Raw genomic sequence first — 15884 nt, 5'->3', positions numbered from 1 at the left:
GTCGTGATCAAGCCTATGGTCGTCACGTTCTGTTTACATTACAGTCTTGGTATTGCTAGCGCGCATTTCACACCTTGAACATGTCGTACAACATTACCCCGTTGGAGCTTGGAGCGGTGTAGCTACGAATTTCATCTTAAATCGCCTGAACGTAACCAGTGACATTCTGAAATCCTACTTTCTTGAGTTCATGTGGGCGTGACGTGACAGCAACTTTTGACGGACTGACCAGCGCGGGTGGAGACTGGAGGGCCTGGGGGCGCAAGCGCAGAGTCAGTGTCGCTGTGGCAGTGTCGGGAGAAAGACGTAGACCGTGCTGCTCTGTCTTTTTCGGACTCGTAGAATACACTGTCGGTGAGTGAATTTTCTTTTTTTTTTTTTTGGTGTGTTCATGTCAATTATTTTCGTGTACCCTGCCGTGAATACCGCACTATCCTTTGTTTAAATGGATTTATCGATTCATCAGTATGCGACAACTTGGCGTCGCGTGAGCAGAGTTTTGAGCATAACCCAGTGAATAATAAGGCGGCAGTGATTTCAGTCTTCATAATGTCAGTGCGAGTCTTCCACGTTAAGTGATATCATTGTATACCACTTAAACGTCCCTTTTATCTGTTCTTAGTCCGCATGTGTCTTAACTTGTAGTTAGTCGCTGTTGTCACTACCAGTAAAACTGTAATACATTTTTGTTTTATATAGTAAACAGACACAAGATATAGTTACTGTGAGTAATGACATAAAACTTGGGAATTAAACGACCAAAGCTTTTTTTGTCATCTTTAAATTTTTGTTTCTGATTGTCAGTGGTCTTGCTGTGTTTCCCGGAGCTGCTATGGCTTACTGTTTTGTTAGTATTGATTTCACTGTTATGGCTTTTAGACACGTGACGTGAGATGGGCAATCATCCTATAACGGTCTTTAATTTCGAACCATTATATCTGATGAAGGTTTGTGGATCACTAGTCTTTTGAAGGAAATTTACAACTAAGTTATTTTACTTGTAAGCCAAACTTGTCAAGGTTGTGCACTTTGGCCCATTCTCAACTGAACAGGATGCAGTATGTAAATACGGTCCATAGGTTATAGATTTGTGATTTAACCTTCCGTAACTGCTGTTCAGAGTGCTGAAGAAAGAGTATAACAGTATAACAACCCTCCCAGTGGTACGAACTTCTCCAAGCGGTTGTCTAACCTTCCACACGACCTATTCGAGATATTTTACACCCAAGGCTGCAAAATGGCAAGGTGGGTATTAGGAGTAAAACTGAGGAACTCATTATACGTTTAGTTCCTGCTGAGTCAGTGCAGGTTTTCGGGGAAGACAGTTCTATATTTATATATATATATATATATATATATATATATATATATATATATATATATATATAATGATACCTATTCCCTGGAATTAGGTTCTGTTGCCTGAAAAATAGGCAATTGGTTATTTACCTGCTATGATCTACAATTGGCTTCCATTGTAATTATAGTCAGTTAATTATGAGAGACTGTACTTCATGCGATCATTATATTATTCGTCGTTGTTATCTCAGAATATATTAGATGAAGTATTTTCCTCCATGTCACGATTCACTCGTGGAATAAATAGAACGTTTTGGCCTTTGATATCGACTCATGATGGCCATTGATGGAAAATGCGTTGACTATGGCATTATGGTGATAGTCATTGCATGTTCATCACTGTAATGAACATTGCTGCCATCTCTTGTTTTAGCAGACAGTTTCAGAGTATCTAGTCGTGTTGCACAGAAGAAACAGGAAAGGAAAGCAGTCGTAGCATAGTGGGGGCGGGGTTTGCTGCGTCTAGACCAAACGGCACGTCTGGTAACTGCAGTTTCATCAATCCCTCATTCCAGAACCGGACTCCACTTGCCTGAGGTTACACCGCGAGTGAAAAGTCACCTTTTTTTGACGAGGCTGTATCATATGTCTATCTTTCTCCGTCTCTCTCTCTCTCTCTCTCTCTCTCTCTCTCTCTCTCTCTCTCTATCTATCTATCTATCTATCTATCTATCTATCTATCTATATATATATATATATATATATATATATATATATATATATATATATGTATGTATATATACATAATTGCATGCAGGAAGGCAAGACAAGTGTACATACACCTCATAAGGGAATCCCGCACATTTGTGTAAAGACCATATGAGGGATGGCTAGACACAGGTGTACACAGGAGCATGCGATGGAAGAAGACCAGACAAATGTACATAAGACCACACCAGAGGAAGGCTAGACACATCATTGATCGCGCTCGCTTCCTGCGTGTGTAGTGCCTTGGGACCACCACGCACAGTAAGGATTACAGCCGTGTTTTTTGGGCCCGGGAGCGGACACTGGCTGCAGTAACGTGTGACAGACGGATGGCCTCTCAAAGGTCCAGTGAGTAACGCTTCACAAGACTGGTGACAATCGACGTAGTGTAATGACAAACGGAAAAATTTTACAAACAGGTTTGCTACATTGGATGCGAAGTTAACAACTTGCGTTGGTGAGTTGGTCCTGGCGTATTGGGGCTACGCACGTCTTCGTGTATATCCTTCAGGAGGACAAAAGGTCGGGGGCAGCGGTGTGGTAGTAAGATGATACGATTGAAACAAATATAATAAGTGGAAGGTGTTTAGACTCGACGCGTCTCCAGGATGAAAGAAAGATTGTTTAACACTTAAAGGGAAAAAAAATAGTACATAGACGGGTGTAGTGATGTATGTCCGAAGACTGGATGGTGCCTGTGTGTGTATGTGTTTGTGTTTACTTGTTTAGCATGTCTCTTCCCAAACAAGCGCTGAATGATCAGCGTGAGGTGACGGTGCCCAGGGGAGTTACGAGTCCTGGGATCATGTTACCGGCAGCACGCGGTGAAAATAACTGGTAATTCTTGTTCCCGTGCTCCGCTTGTGTGACCGGGACGTGGCGGTTGTGGTTAGGCCAGCAGGACCTCACGAGGTTTAAGGCCTCGTCAGTGTGGTACGCGTACCCTTGATGTTCGACGAGTACGCTACAGTGGTTCGATGGTGTTTGAGGAGTACTACTGGGCATTACATTCATATTTTAAATCTACTTCAGTCGATAAGGCTCAGTCCCTTTGACCTTTTTTTGGTGCACTCTGTAGCATCATCACCTGCTCCACCGCCCACTGGAGGGGTTGTGGAGTGTTCGGTGAATTCTTGTGGCAAAAAATCGTAGTTACGCTCGTTTATAGGCTACAGGAATCATCCTCTCTCTCTCTCTCTCTCTCTCTCTCTCTCTCTCTCTCTCTCTCTCTCTCTCTCTCTCTCTCTCTCTCTCCTGCCTGTTGCAGTACGCCGTGTCATAGCTCTACTGCTCTCATTCAACCGTTGCCTTATCTGTAGCGCCCCATGAACATTTATAGCGTACAAGCGATTTTTTTTTTTTAAATCTCATCTCACGGTTGGTTCATTATCGGTGAACGAGCCATACTTACGTCATATAATTATGAACCCATTAATCAGGTCCCGCGATTCGAAATAGCAAGGTTCATAGGAGTGTTTTCTGTGTCTGTCAAAGTGAAGCTGGAAATGTGACAAGATTTAGTGGAGTATTGTGAAATTTAATGCTCCAGTGAGGAATTACAATCACTCGTTCTGAGCCATCAAACTACACAATATTTCTAGGCTGAATATTACTCGTTAATATTTCGCTCAGGTTCTTTGCGTTTATGCTTGTGTGTGAGTGTGTTTGATCATGTATTTCCTTGTATGATAATAGTAATTGTACGTATTGGTAAGCGTATACATTAATGTTTCTTTTTTCATACTTGATCGCTGTTTTAGGTGTTAGCGGGGTAGCGCCAGGAACAGATGAAGAAAGGCCACATTCGCTCACATCCATTCTCTTGCTGTCGTGTGCATTGCACCGAAACCACAGCTCCTTGTTCCTGACCAAGCCCCTCAGACCTTTCCATGTTTCCACCTGGTTCCGTCTTTTAACCACATGGACCCCTGTATATCACATCCTTCCACTTCACTCTAACCCGTGCACGCCTGTCACCAATCTGCATGTTCACTCCATCCTTCCATCTCCATTTTGGTCTACCCTTTCTCCTTGTTCCCTCCACTTCTGACACGTATATCCTCTTTGTAAACCTCTTCTCACTCATTCTCTTCATATGTCCAACCATTTTTTGTGTGTATCTATGTGTAGATGTATGTGTGTGTATCTGTGTGTAGGTGTATGTGTGTGTATCTCTGTGTAGATGTATGTGTATATCTGTGTAGGTATATGTGTGTATCTATGTGTAGATGTATGTGTGTGTATCTGTGTGTAGGTGTATGTGTGTGTATCTATGTGTAGGTGTATGTGTGTGTATATGTGTAGATGTATGTGTGTGTATCTATGTGTAGGTGTATGTGTGTGTATCTATGTGTAGGTGTATGTGTGTGTATATGTGTAGATGTATATGTGTGTATCTGTGTGTAGGTGTATGTGTGTGCATGTGTGTGTTCAACTTAGATAATGAAGACTCGAAGTTAGGAACGCTTCGCTGTGGTGGTGGACTCGACCATCCTGGTTCGCCTTAGGTCCGCGCGCGCGCGTTCCTCCGTTTGTTCGTGCTTCTCTTCACTGGAGGTTAACAGGCCGACGGAGTAAACCGTATCATTAAGGGGAAGGCGGCGGCAACAAAGCTCCCATGTGATGGTAGGGAATTACACTCTTCCTCTTCCTTAGTAACGGAGTGGGGATGGGAGAGGATACTCCCCTAGCCAGATAAATGGAAGGGGAGTTCTTCCTTTCCTGTGATATCGGTAGAGGATTGCAATCCCCTTACGCTCTGTTATGCAAGTCCAGTATAAGCTTTTATGTATATTAATGAGGATCAGTCTGCGTACAAAACCGGTGCATATATCACTATTAATGAGGATCAGTCTGCGTACAAAACCGGTGCATATATCACAAACTGCAGACAACGTTCCGATATACCATGACCTGCAGACAACGTTCCGATATATCGCGAACTGCAGATGTGTCGATATATCAGCAGCTGCAGACAACGCTGCAAAATGCCACGAACTGCAGACAACGTTCCAATGCATCAGCAGCTGCAGACAACGTTCCGATACATCAGCAGCTGCAGACAACGTTCCAATGCATCAGCAGCTGCAGACAACATTCCGATACATCAGCAGCTGCAGACAACGTTCCGATACATCAGCAGCTGCAGACAACGTTCTGATACATCAGCAGCTGCAGACAACGTTCCGATACATCAGCAGCTGCAGACAACGTTCCGATACATCAGCAGCTGCAGACACCGTTCCGATACAGCAGCAGCTGCAGACAACGTTCCGATGTCATGATATTTTACAGACCCGATTTAATTATTGACTCAAGTGGGATTAATAAAAAAAGAGAATTTGAATTGTTAATTGTAGTTATAATCTTTTTTTTCGCGATCGATGCAAGGAGCCAATACTGCCCTTCGAATATTTGGATAAAAGAAGGACTTTCTTATAGATTTCGTGATACACTCAAGTGGCGGTTGCTTGGACCTCCTGAGGTAAAGAGATCGATGCGAATTATGCACCATCAGGGTCCTGGCGACGCGGCCTGTGTGTATCGTCCGGAAGGTGCATGTGGGTAATGGAGGTCCTGGCACGCTATTACCCCACTACCACCACTACCACCTCTCTCTCTCTCTCTCTCTCTCTCTCTCTCTCTCTCTCTCTCTCTCTCCCCGTCTGCAGTCGCGTCAGCTTCTTCATCCGTGTTTTGTCATGCCCTTGACCAACGCCCTGGTGATTTTTGTCCCTGACGAGCGTGCACCCGGCGGCATCTGCCACAGCCTTAACCTTGCTCGCGCTGGATCGCTGGCTGACGTGTGTGCCTGCCCCCTCCTCACCTTGACCACCACGGATGTGTGTTTCTGTGCGATCTTTCCTCTCTCTCTCTCTCTCTCTCTCTCTCTCTCTCTCTCTCTCTCTCTCTCTCTCTCTCTCTCTCTCTCTCTCTCTCTCTCTCTCTCTCTCTCGTCTCCATCTTTCGTTGTTCTTACGTTTTGTTTGTCTGTGTAGCATGTTTTACCCCCCTCCTCCCCCTCTTTATATCTTTATTTCTTGTCATGGGTTTTCCCTCACTGTAGTTCCTTCCATATTTACTAATGACCTCTGATTACTGGACGATATAGGGAACTACACTGACCCTGGCGTGAACAATGGACGATAGTCTGGAATGCATGCATGGCTGTCTAGGTGTGGTGTGGTCTTACCCTTGCTACAGGTCAAGGTGTGTGTGTGGGTGGGTGAGTGGGTGATTACCTATTCGTGTTGTATGGTGAGGGAGTTTTACATTCTTGGGGCCCCATCTCGTGTGTGTGTGTGTGTGTGTGTGTGTGTTGGGCCTCAGGCCTCTCCGTGTTTACCTGCAGTTCGCGGCGCGGGTCCTGCTGCAGTAGAGAGCCACTTGGCGCACCATCTTTGCTGTGTAGACTCGCTTAACTCTTGGCCTCCACTTCGTTTCAGTTTTCTTTTTCGATATATTTTCCCAATTTTTCTTTTTCTCTTTCCCTCCATTTCTTTTATTAATCTCTTTTGGTATTAATTTCCTGCACCGTTTGATCACTTTGTTTATTCAGTTTTTTTTTTATATAGTTGTTCATCTTTACTAATGGTTGTCTTCTTCCATCGTCAACATCTCCCTCTTAGTCTTCTCTGTATTTTATTTCCTCTCGTGCTCTGGCTGTAGATCATGTGTGTGCGTGCACCAATGGCCAGTGTGTGTCTAGCTCACGCGTGCGAGTGCCGTCTGCACCAAGAATACGAGGTTACTCCCAGGGTACTTTACCACGGGAGCGCTGGGGGCTGTACTGTGGGAGGAGCTGGGAAGACGAAATTTCTTCCTCAGTAATGATCTTCCCGGAGGAGGAGGAGGAGGAGGAGGAGGAGGGGAAAGTAGTGAGAGAGGACAGGAGGAGGAGGAGGTTCTGTGCCCAGGTCAAGTGAGGCTTGATGCTTTGGCCTAGGAGCCGTAGAACGCCAAGGGGAAGTGGTCTGTCCCGAAGAATTATTCTCTCTCTCTCTCTCTCTCTCTCTCTCTCTCTCTCTCTCTCTCTCTCTCTCTCTCCAGTGTGTTGTCATCTTCCTGTCCCCTATCCACACGTGTCACCCGCTGCCTGTCCCCCACTCACCTCCCTGTAAAAGCCAGGGACAGGGCGGGGAAGGGTGCCCCTGAGAGGATCAGCTTAACGTCATAAAAACCCCAGGGAGACCTGACGCGCGCTCACACACACACACACACACACACACACACACACACACACACACACACACACACACACTACTTGCAGGAACCTGGAAGGCAAGAGAAAGCTTGGGAACGATGCTACAGTTCCTCGGACCACCATGACCAGCGTTACTGGGACGGGAACCACCAGACAACAACTGACGAAGGGAGAGAGAGAGAGACGTCGCAGCTGACGAAGCGAGAGAGAGGTCGCAGCTGACGAAGGGAGAGAGAGGTCGCAGCTGACGAAGGGAGAGAGAGGTCGTAGCTGACGAAGGGAGGGAAAGGTCGCAGCTGACGAAGGGAGGGAGAGGTCGCAGCTGACGAAGGGAGGGAGAGGTCGCAGCTGACGAAGGGAGAGAGAGGTCGCAGCTGACGAAGGGAGGGAGAGGTCGCAGCTGACGAAGGGAGGGAGAGGTCGCAGCTGACGAAGAGGGAGGGAGGTTCGCTCACGGTTGGCCCAGTAGTTCATGACGGGGAATGTGGTGAGAAAATTGGAAGGCTTGGGTAAGCTGGTACATACGTTCCTGTGCAGAAATTTGGAACGCCCCACATAAGGTGAATTTCAGAAATGATGAGAAGAGAGAGATTTTGAGTGAAAGCATAGACAATGCGATACGGCTGACTAAGAAAGCGATTGCATGTCACCCACGTCGGTAGAAATAAGACTAAGAAGGAGCAGGTGAGGAATCTGTATCAGCATATAGAAACATAGCAGACGAGAAAATTATAGGAACTCATGAATGAAAAACAAACGAGAGGGACAGAAACAAAAGAAAGGCAGATATAGGAATCGAAGGAAATAAAACTTATGTAGCCAGAGTTCTAGAGAATTGATTAGTTCCTTCAGCTTCGCTAAAGTCCTACATTGTCGTTCAAATTATCATTTTTTGGGTGTCACTAGGTGTACCGGTAATCGATAACCAAATTAGCCTCTCCAGAAATCGTCACAATGAACACGTTTAGAGTTAGAATGAACAGAGTTACGGCAGTTTGACTGTTTAGGCTTTCTTGCATATCAGCTGGTCATTAATGCTGCCAGCATCAAAATGTATCTACCTACCTAATTTTTTTCTTTCTCTTCTTCTCTTCTTCAGGTGTTGAGGGTAAATTCCATGACCACATAACATTACTACCTTGCGCGTGGCTCATGTGAGCGCTACGGTTGATTGTTGGGGTTTCCACCAACTAGATTAGCCACAAGACTTACGGCCATTAATGACAATTCGTAGATCTCCTACAGTCTTCCTGTAATGTGTCATTTATGATGAGAACGTTGGAGTTAATTTGAGGTGGTTCTGCAGACATGTTGTGAGGGTGGTGTGCGTCATGGTGTGAGGGTGGTGTGGTGTGGTCATGGTGTGAGGGTGGTGTGCGTCATGGTGTGAGGGTGGTGGTGTGGTCATGGTGTGAGGGTGGTGTGCGTCATGGTGTGAGGGTGGTGTGGTGTGGTCATGGAGTGAGGGTGGTGTGGTGTGCGCCATGGTGTTAGGGTGGTGTGCGTCATGGTGTGAGGGTGGTGTGCGTCATGGTGTGAGGGTGGTGTGCGCCATGGTGTGAGGGTGGTGTTGCGTCATGGTGTGAGGGTGGTGTGCGTCATGGTGTGAGGGTGGTGTGCGCCATGGTGTGAGGGTGGTGTGGTGTGATCATGGAGTGAGGGTGGTGTGGTGTGCGCCATGGTGTGAGGGTGATGTGCGTCATGGTGTGAGGGTGGTGTGCGCCATGGTGTGAGGGTGGTATGAGCCATGGTGTGAGGGTGATGAGCGCTGCCCTTCCTCAACACTGAGATATGTGGATGTGATTTCTTTTAGGTGAACCCCATCATTACTGCTTGATTATAATCACGTCATTATTTTTTTTTCCTTGTTCCCACGCAATTTCCGACAGTCCGAATTACATCATTATCTGTGTAACGTCGACTGGTTTTGACCAGTGAGGATTAAGGGCCGTAGAAAAAGAATTAATTAAGTTCTCGCTACATTGTTCTTACACGGAGACGACGCGCCCATAGAATTTGCACGAGTCGTGCCATTTTCGTGTTACCGGAGACGTGTAAACAAATAGGAGGTGTGAGGGTGGTACGGTAATGCATTCATGCTGTCTGAGCTTCGTACTAACCCAGCTTAAACCAGGTTGTATCGTCGATACGATCCATAAACACGGAGAAGCAGTGTTAAGTGGGAGAACATCATGGCATTTAGCGTCTCATCAGACAAGTTCTGCAGATGATAGATTGTGCGAGATAACGATCCGAGATATAGATGTCTGATGTATCATCACACTTCCTCTGACATTTTGCCAACACGAAACATGATAACTCGCATATTGGGTGTGTGTGTGTGTGGAGGAGGGGGACCAGTGTATCGTGGATAGTGTTTCACGATCGCAGGCCACACACCACAGCTGACCACGTGGGGCACGCCGCAGCCGCAGCCGCCAGGAGGCAAATGATGCTGTCTAAAATTAGCATATGTTGTCATGTAGCCGTGAGAAGCGTTCGTATGAAACCCCCTCAAGTAAACAGCGGCTCCTTTACATTCCCAAGTTCAAACAACCCGAGACTAATTCAAGTTCTCCCTGATTTAATGCTTATAATTATACCCCCTACGGCATTGTTAGATCGTCGGTTGCGTATATGAGTAAAAGAGCAAAAAAGAAAATGTATTAGATGTAATTGTGAGGGTTGGCAGAGCGTGACTGGATTACGTATTCATGTAAGATAATGCGTTGTTGATCCCACAAGCCCGGCCGGAACGCTAGCATTGTTTCCCCCTGTCAAGCCAAGCGTGCTTCCTAATGCCGCTGATCCACGGGTGTTGGTGGTCATTGAATCCTCCAGTCCTCCTCTGTTACCGATAACAATCGCAGCATCCCACTAGTCTTGTTGTCCGGTTGGTGTCCCTCACTTTCACTCACCGTCCTGCTGACTCACACACACAGAACTAGTTCGTTCAACACTATTACGATGTCGCGTAGAAATTGGGAGAAGAGCATTGATCGATGTAGTTTTAAGCTATGCTGCGCTGTAATATGAAGCCGCATCCACACTTCGCCTCAGCTCGCAGAAGCTTCCGTGCTGAGGTGCATCCACACTTCGCCTCAGCTCAGAGAAGCTTCCGTGCTGAGGTGCATCCACACCTCGCCTCAGCTCGGAGAAGCTTCCGTGCTGAGGTGTTTGATATATCTGAAGAAACTTAATTTTTAGAGGGACGCCCCTTCATTTAGGACAATGTTACATGCTGATTTAAACTGAGGAAAAAAAATAGTTTTCAGTATTACCAGTGAGAAGGGAAGGAACAACACATGAAAACAGTTTTCATCATTACTGAGGAGAGGGAGTGACTTTCCTTATGGCTGCTGTCATCGCCCTTGCCGGGTAAAGGAGTGAGGACTGAAGACCTTAGTGGTCTTCGTGGTCTTCCTTTGATTAACTCGCACAATACGCTCCTGAAGAACACATTTGAGAATAGACCTTACAGCTCATGAATACATTAGTTTGCCTCCGCTTGCCCCTTGTGTATATATATATATATATATATATATATATATATATATATATATATATATATATATATATATATATATCATATTCTGAAATACACATTATCAGACTATAATTCTCCTTGTACACAGGACTTTTGTCAAGGTGTCGCTCAGCAAGACAGGGTGTCCAGTGTATCGACCGCACCAGCTGCCACCCTCCGCACCTGGTGTGGAGCGGTGTCTTACATTACCACCAGTGACGGGACGTGATGTACAAGGTTTAGGAACTCATAGATATTGTTTACGAATGTCGTTCGTACGTGTGAGATTTTGCGCGTTCAAGATGTCCGGAGGAAACTGATGGTGAGGAGGGATTCATAGGCTTTGGAAACTGCATACGAGAGCACAGCAGGTCGATACAGTAGAGGGGAAAAGTTATGTCTTTTAAAACAGAAGCTGTATAGACGAGCAAGCTCGGGCTCAAGTTTAGAGGCACATTCCTTCACTCGACGAGAATGACATACCACTCGCTCGATACGATTTTATGGACCATATTCATGTGTGGTTGGAAGTGTTGCAGAGTACTTAAAGTAGGTTCCTGTGTATAATCAAAATTCCTCGTTCATTCAGAACAAGACATCAGCAGCTCAGTACATGATCAAAACCGCGTGAATTTTATAAAATCCTGTGGTCGATGCGGCTAAGAGCTCATGTCTCGCGATGAAGATTGCTGTTCATTTACGACGTTCAAATCCCCTTTTACGCAGGGAATTGGACGCTGACGGACGACGCTACGCCCTGCTTCTTGCACAAAACAAAATCGCCTGTCATTCCCTCCCGATTACTGTGATCGTTAAGAAATCCAACGCTATTGGTTGGTCGGGTGGAATGTACCAGCGGAAGAGCTTGTCTCTGAAAATGGACGGTGTGGGAATTACATGGTAAAGTCTTGGGAAATAGATGTGGCAACTAGTTTATGGATCTTTATATGAGACTAGTACCTCCAGCAGGGGATTTACTCACGCTCACCTATAGTTCCACGGGAAACGTAAACATCGTATAAACACTGTCCACATGATAAGGTCCAGAAGATAACCGAACTGATGAGGCGGTTATATAACATGTTGAGGGTCCACGTAAGCTTGCTTGGATGGTTCAGTACTGGCACCTACGTAGGACCTGGGTTCGATCGCTTGCCGAATTCAGGAGGCACTTGTAGTGTGTGCTAGGTGTCAGGTCAGGCCACAGTATGAGGCAGCACCTAATGACGGGCGTGGTCAAGAATGGACTCTCGTTCTCATTGTCAGAAAATCTTTGTCATCCCCTGTGAACTCAGCAAGTGGATGAACACCACCGCTGTGTTCTTGCGAGTTAGTGAACGTGTCCAGTGAACGACCTCGCCTGACGCTACCCCTCTTGCTCAGTTCCCGTGGTTAGTAGCGTCAAAATCTTATTGTTCCATTTACCCAGAATCAGTTCATCCCCTATTACACATACCTTAAAAATACCAGCTTATGAATGAAACTATATACTCCAGCCACACGTGACATAGTTTTGTGAAACTTTTATTGTGTCGGAATGTGAAATCGACCACACATAACCTCAAGAGGACCAGTGGATGAGACTGCATTACTGTAACTTGGATGATACAAGAGATAAATTACATCATAGAGGACACGTATATGAAACTATAGTACTCTAGCGTATCATATATATATATATATATATATATATATATATATATATATATATATATATATTTTTTTTTTTTTTTTTTTTTTTTTCAAACTATTCGCCATTTCCCGCGTTAGCGAGGTAGCGTTAAGAACAGAGAACTGGGCCACTGAGGGAATATCCTCACCTGGCCCCCTTCTCTGTTCCTTCTTTTGGAAAATCAAAAAAAAAAAAAAGAATTGAGAGGGGAGGATTTCCAGCCCCCCGCTCCCTCCCCTTTTAGTCGCCTTCTACGACACGCAGGGAATACGTGGGAAGTATTCTTTCTCCCCTATCCCCAGGGATAATATATATATATATATATATATATATATATATATATATATATATATATATATATATATATATATATATATACAATTGCTGTTCGCTAAGTAAGGGTAAGTATGGCGTGGTATAACCTACTGCAACCGAAACCAAGTAAATCGACTCGATCGCAGTAGCCAGATGGTCACTGACTGGTCATTCTAAGTTGATTGTCATGTATTTTAAAGCTAATCTTCTTAATGAACCACAAGCGTTGACGTAGCATGAATGTTTCTAAACAACGTAACTGGTAAATCCAAGCAAAACCTCAGGGTAATTATCCTATCATTATTATGCGGTGCATCTCTTATATGCATGTTTTGTACAAATTAACATGGTTGCATAGGAAATGCTCTGTATTTCCTCCGACAGAGTCTCTTTTACCGTGTAAGAATTACTGTAAGACAAACTCACGGTACCCATGCATAACTAAGTGTTACCCGAACTACGCACTGTATCGGCGTCTCGTTGAGCGCAGTCATGTGTTAGTCGTAATGGAGACCACCTCGTGGCTAATTTGAATATTACTGGGTACCTTAGGCAGCGTTACAGTAGCGGCGATTATCATCTGTTTCTTAGCTTCGCGTCGCAGCGTAAGTCCTGGCTAGAGAGCCGCCACATATGGCAAGAAACACCGCGACAGCCGAGGAAATTTTCCCCCGACGCCAGTTAAGCTCCGCACCGCATCAGTCATGTTGGACTCGGCTTATGTATTTTTCACATGTACCGTCGTTTGGCTTTGAGGATAAATCATACTGAATGGACTGTATGAGCTGAAATAAAACAAAAGAATTATATAAACGGGAGGAGAAAGGAGGAAAGTGGGGTTAGCAGATATATAAACGGGAGGAGAAAGGAGGAAAGTAGGGTTAGCCTAGCATTATCTGAGGAAGGTAACCTCAGCCCGGGAGGGTTATAGAGAGAGGGGCTATGATGACGGCGGTACATGTCCGTCCGAACCAGCTCTTGTACTGCCAGCATGAGAGGCCATCATTGTCCTACCAGCTCGTATGTGATTGATTGCACCCGCTATAATTGCCGTGTAGACGTGTCAACACTTTTTTAACAAGACGCTTTTGCAATGACCCCGGTCATGGCCAAGGTTGTTGTATACCGACCCCCGTCGTACATAGATTACAAAACACCCATGACATCATTGCATCGGCGTCACAATGTGGACACATGATGGCGAGGTATTATAGCAGGTGAGTCAGTTTCCGCGCTGCTTACCGTAAAAACTCCTGAACCTGTTCCTGGCATTAACGCGCGCAAAACAGGGTGGGTGGAACCGGTGCGGGAGGTCGGTAGGGGAGGGGGGGTCACACGTTCGTTGGTCGTGGGGGGTCGAGGACAGTTCCAACGGCTTTGTTTTGTTATTATTGCAGAAATATTTCTAGCGTCTTTATTTATTGCTTTTTATTGCACATGGGCTCCCGAGGAGAAGATAAACAAGAGGAAGCCTTACCTAATCCTAACCTGATCTAATCAAACCTAACACAACAAAGCTAATCAAATATAGAGTGGTTTGGGTTGCATGTGTTAGTTATGGTAAATTATCATCAAATTTAAACAGCTCGTGTACATTAGGTGAATAGAAGCGGTCTATCCTCTTGGGGTTAATCGCACAAAAACTGAGAAGCAGCAGTCATAGAGGTTGGGACATGTATAAACATCTCACGAGGACAATGGCCGATTGAAATAATAAATATTTTGCCAAAAGCTGGGACGCATTACTCGTTTCAGGATATATATAATGCCCTCCAACAACAAGGATTCGAACCCGGGACCTTCGGCGTGATAGTTGGGAACGCTAACCCCTAGGTTAACCCAAATTTTTTCACAGAATTTATGGTATTGTCATTTTGATGGTTATTTGACATGTTTTACAATATTACCATCTGCTTGCCCGTATGCAAATAATATAAAATAATCGAACAATCTTGAGGTGAGGCAAATTAATCAGCCAATATGAACAAACTGTAGCAGGGAGGGATTGTGTGTGACAATTGGTAATATGTAAAGCTTTACTCCTGGCTTCACGATATTCCATTGATGATGAATTTTCTATATGCATTGTGTCACCGTTCTTAGAAAACGTGACTCTAAAACATGGCAAGAAGACATCACGTTCAGGTATGCAGGATGCAACTATAATCAAGGATTCTCTTTTGAGCTCGCTGGGTCTGCGGAAGTGCGCACATTCCAGGCAGCGTGCGGTACTTTCGTGCCCTGTTTTCCTTCACCCCTGTCGATGATACACGTCCTTATGTTTTGATTCTTATATTTTCCCTTCTTATAAATCTTCATTGGTGTGTCCTGTGTATTGCCTAGTATTCTTATATTCTCCCTCGTAAATCTTCATCGGTGTGTCCTGTGTATAGCCTAGTGTTCTTATATTTTCCCTTGTAAATCTTCATTGGCGTGTCCTGTGTATAGCCTAGTTATGTTTGTCCGCAGGTTCTGCTGCTCAGTTCATCCGTTACATAGTGTTTTTCCTTCGCACAGGGAATATTTGCTGGATACGTAGCATAGTTTATTTTTTTCTTCTTTTTCCACGTTTTTTCTGCGTCTTAACCGATATTTCTCTTATCAGGTCGTCTTCAGTATCTATAGTGTTTTAAAACACTCTTTATCCTACCTGAGACCATAGACTCTAACCCATCTCCTGTTCGCTGATCTACAGGAGCAGACGGTCCTATTGAAGTGCTGGACTTAACACAGTTTCATAAAAAGAGGTAAAAGAAAAGGTACAAGTGAATAGAGAGAAAAAAAGTGGAATTGTGACCGGAGAAACGGGATAGTGACTTGGGAATTGAATCGAGATGAAGACCCATGGAAAAACTGCTGTAAATAAGACGATAAATCATAATAAAATGCACGAGTGGCTGCTGGGGGGAGACAGGAAGCCTCAAGGCCACAGCTCCTCGCAGGCAGGAAGGTAGGACCTGATGCCGGGAAAACACCAGCCCCTCTTGACTTCATCTTATTTATGGAACTTATATCCATTGATGATCATACGACGAAAAAAGGAAAATATGTCCATTTTTCCAGAGTTAGTTCCTTGATATTTCTGACATAAGCTTATTTTA

The 15884-nt window shown here is 44.9% G+C and overlaps 1 protein-coding gene across 3 annotated transcripts in view; it reads left to right on the top strand.

The window, feature by feature from the left end:
- Positions 1 to 15884, top strand: part of LOC139764559 (CAP-Gly domain-containing linker protein 3-like) — a 47750-nt gene that overhangs the window by 88 nt on the left and 31778 nt on the right. The window contains exon 1 of one of the 3 annotated variants that reach the window (XM_071691335.1): positions 70 to 354. The exons of 1 other annotated variant lie outside the window; for it this stretch is intronic. The gene's annotated coding sequence lies outside the window, so the exon portion shown is untranslated. Of the gene's footprint in view, positions 1 to 69; positions 355 to 2366; positions 2416 to 15884 lie in introns of those variants that run through there. One more of the 3 variants, XM_071691336.1, reaches the window with a different exon arrangement.

The sequence above is a fragment of the Panulirus ornatus genome, chromosome 50 (assembly GCF_036320965.1).
Source record: "Panulirus ornatus isolate Po-2019 chromosome 50, ASM3632096v1, whole genome shotgun sequence".
Classification (NCBI taxonomy): Eukaryota; Metazoa; Arthropoda; class Malacostraca; order Decapoda; family Palinuridae; genus Panulirus; species Panulirus ornatus.
The sequence above is the reverse complement of the archived record's forward strand: the minus strand, read 5'-3'. Positions and strand labels throughout refer to the sequence as shown.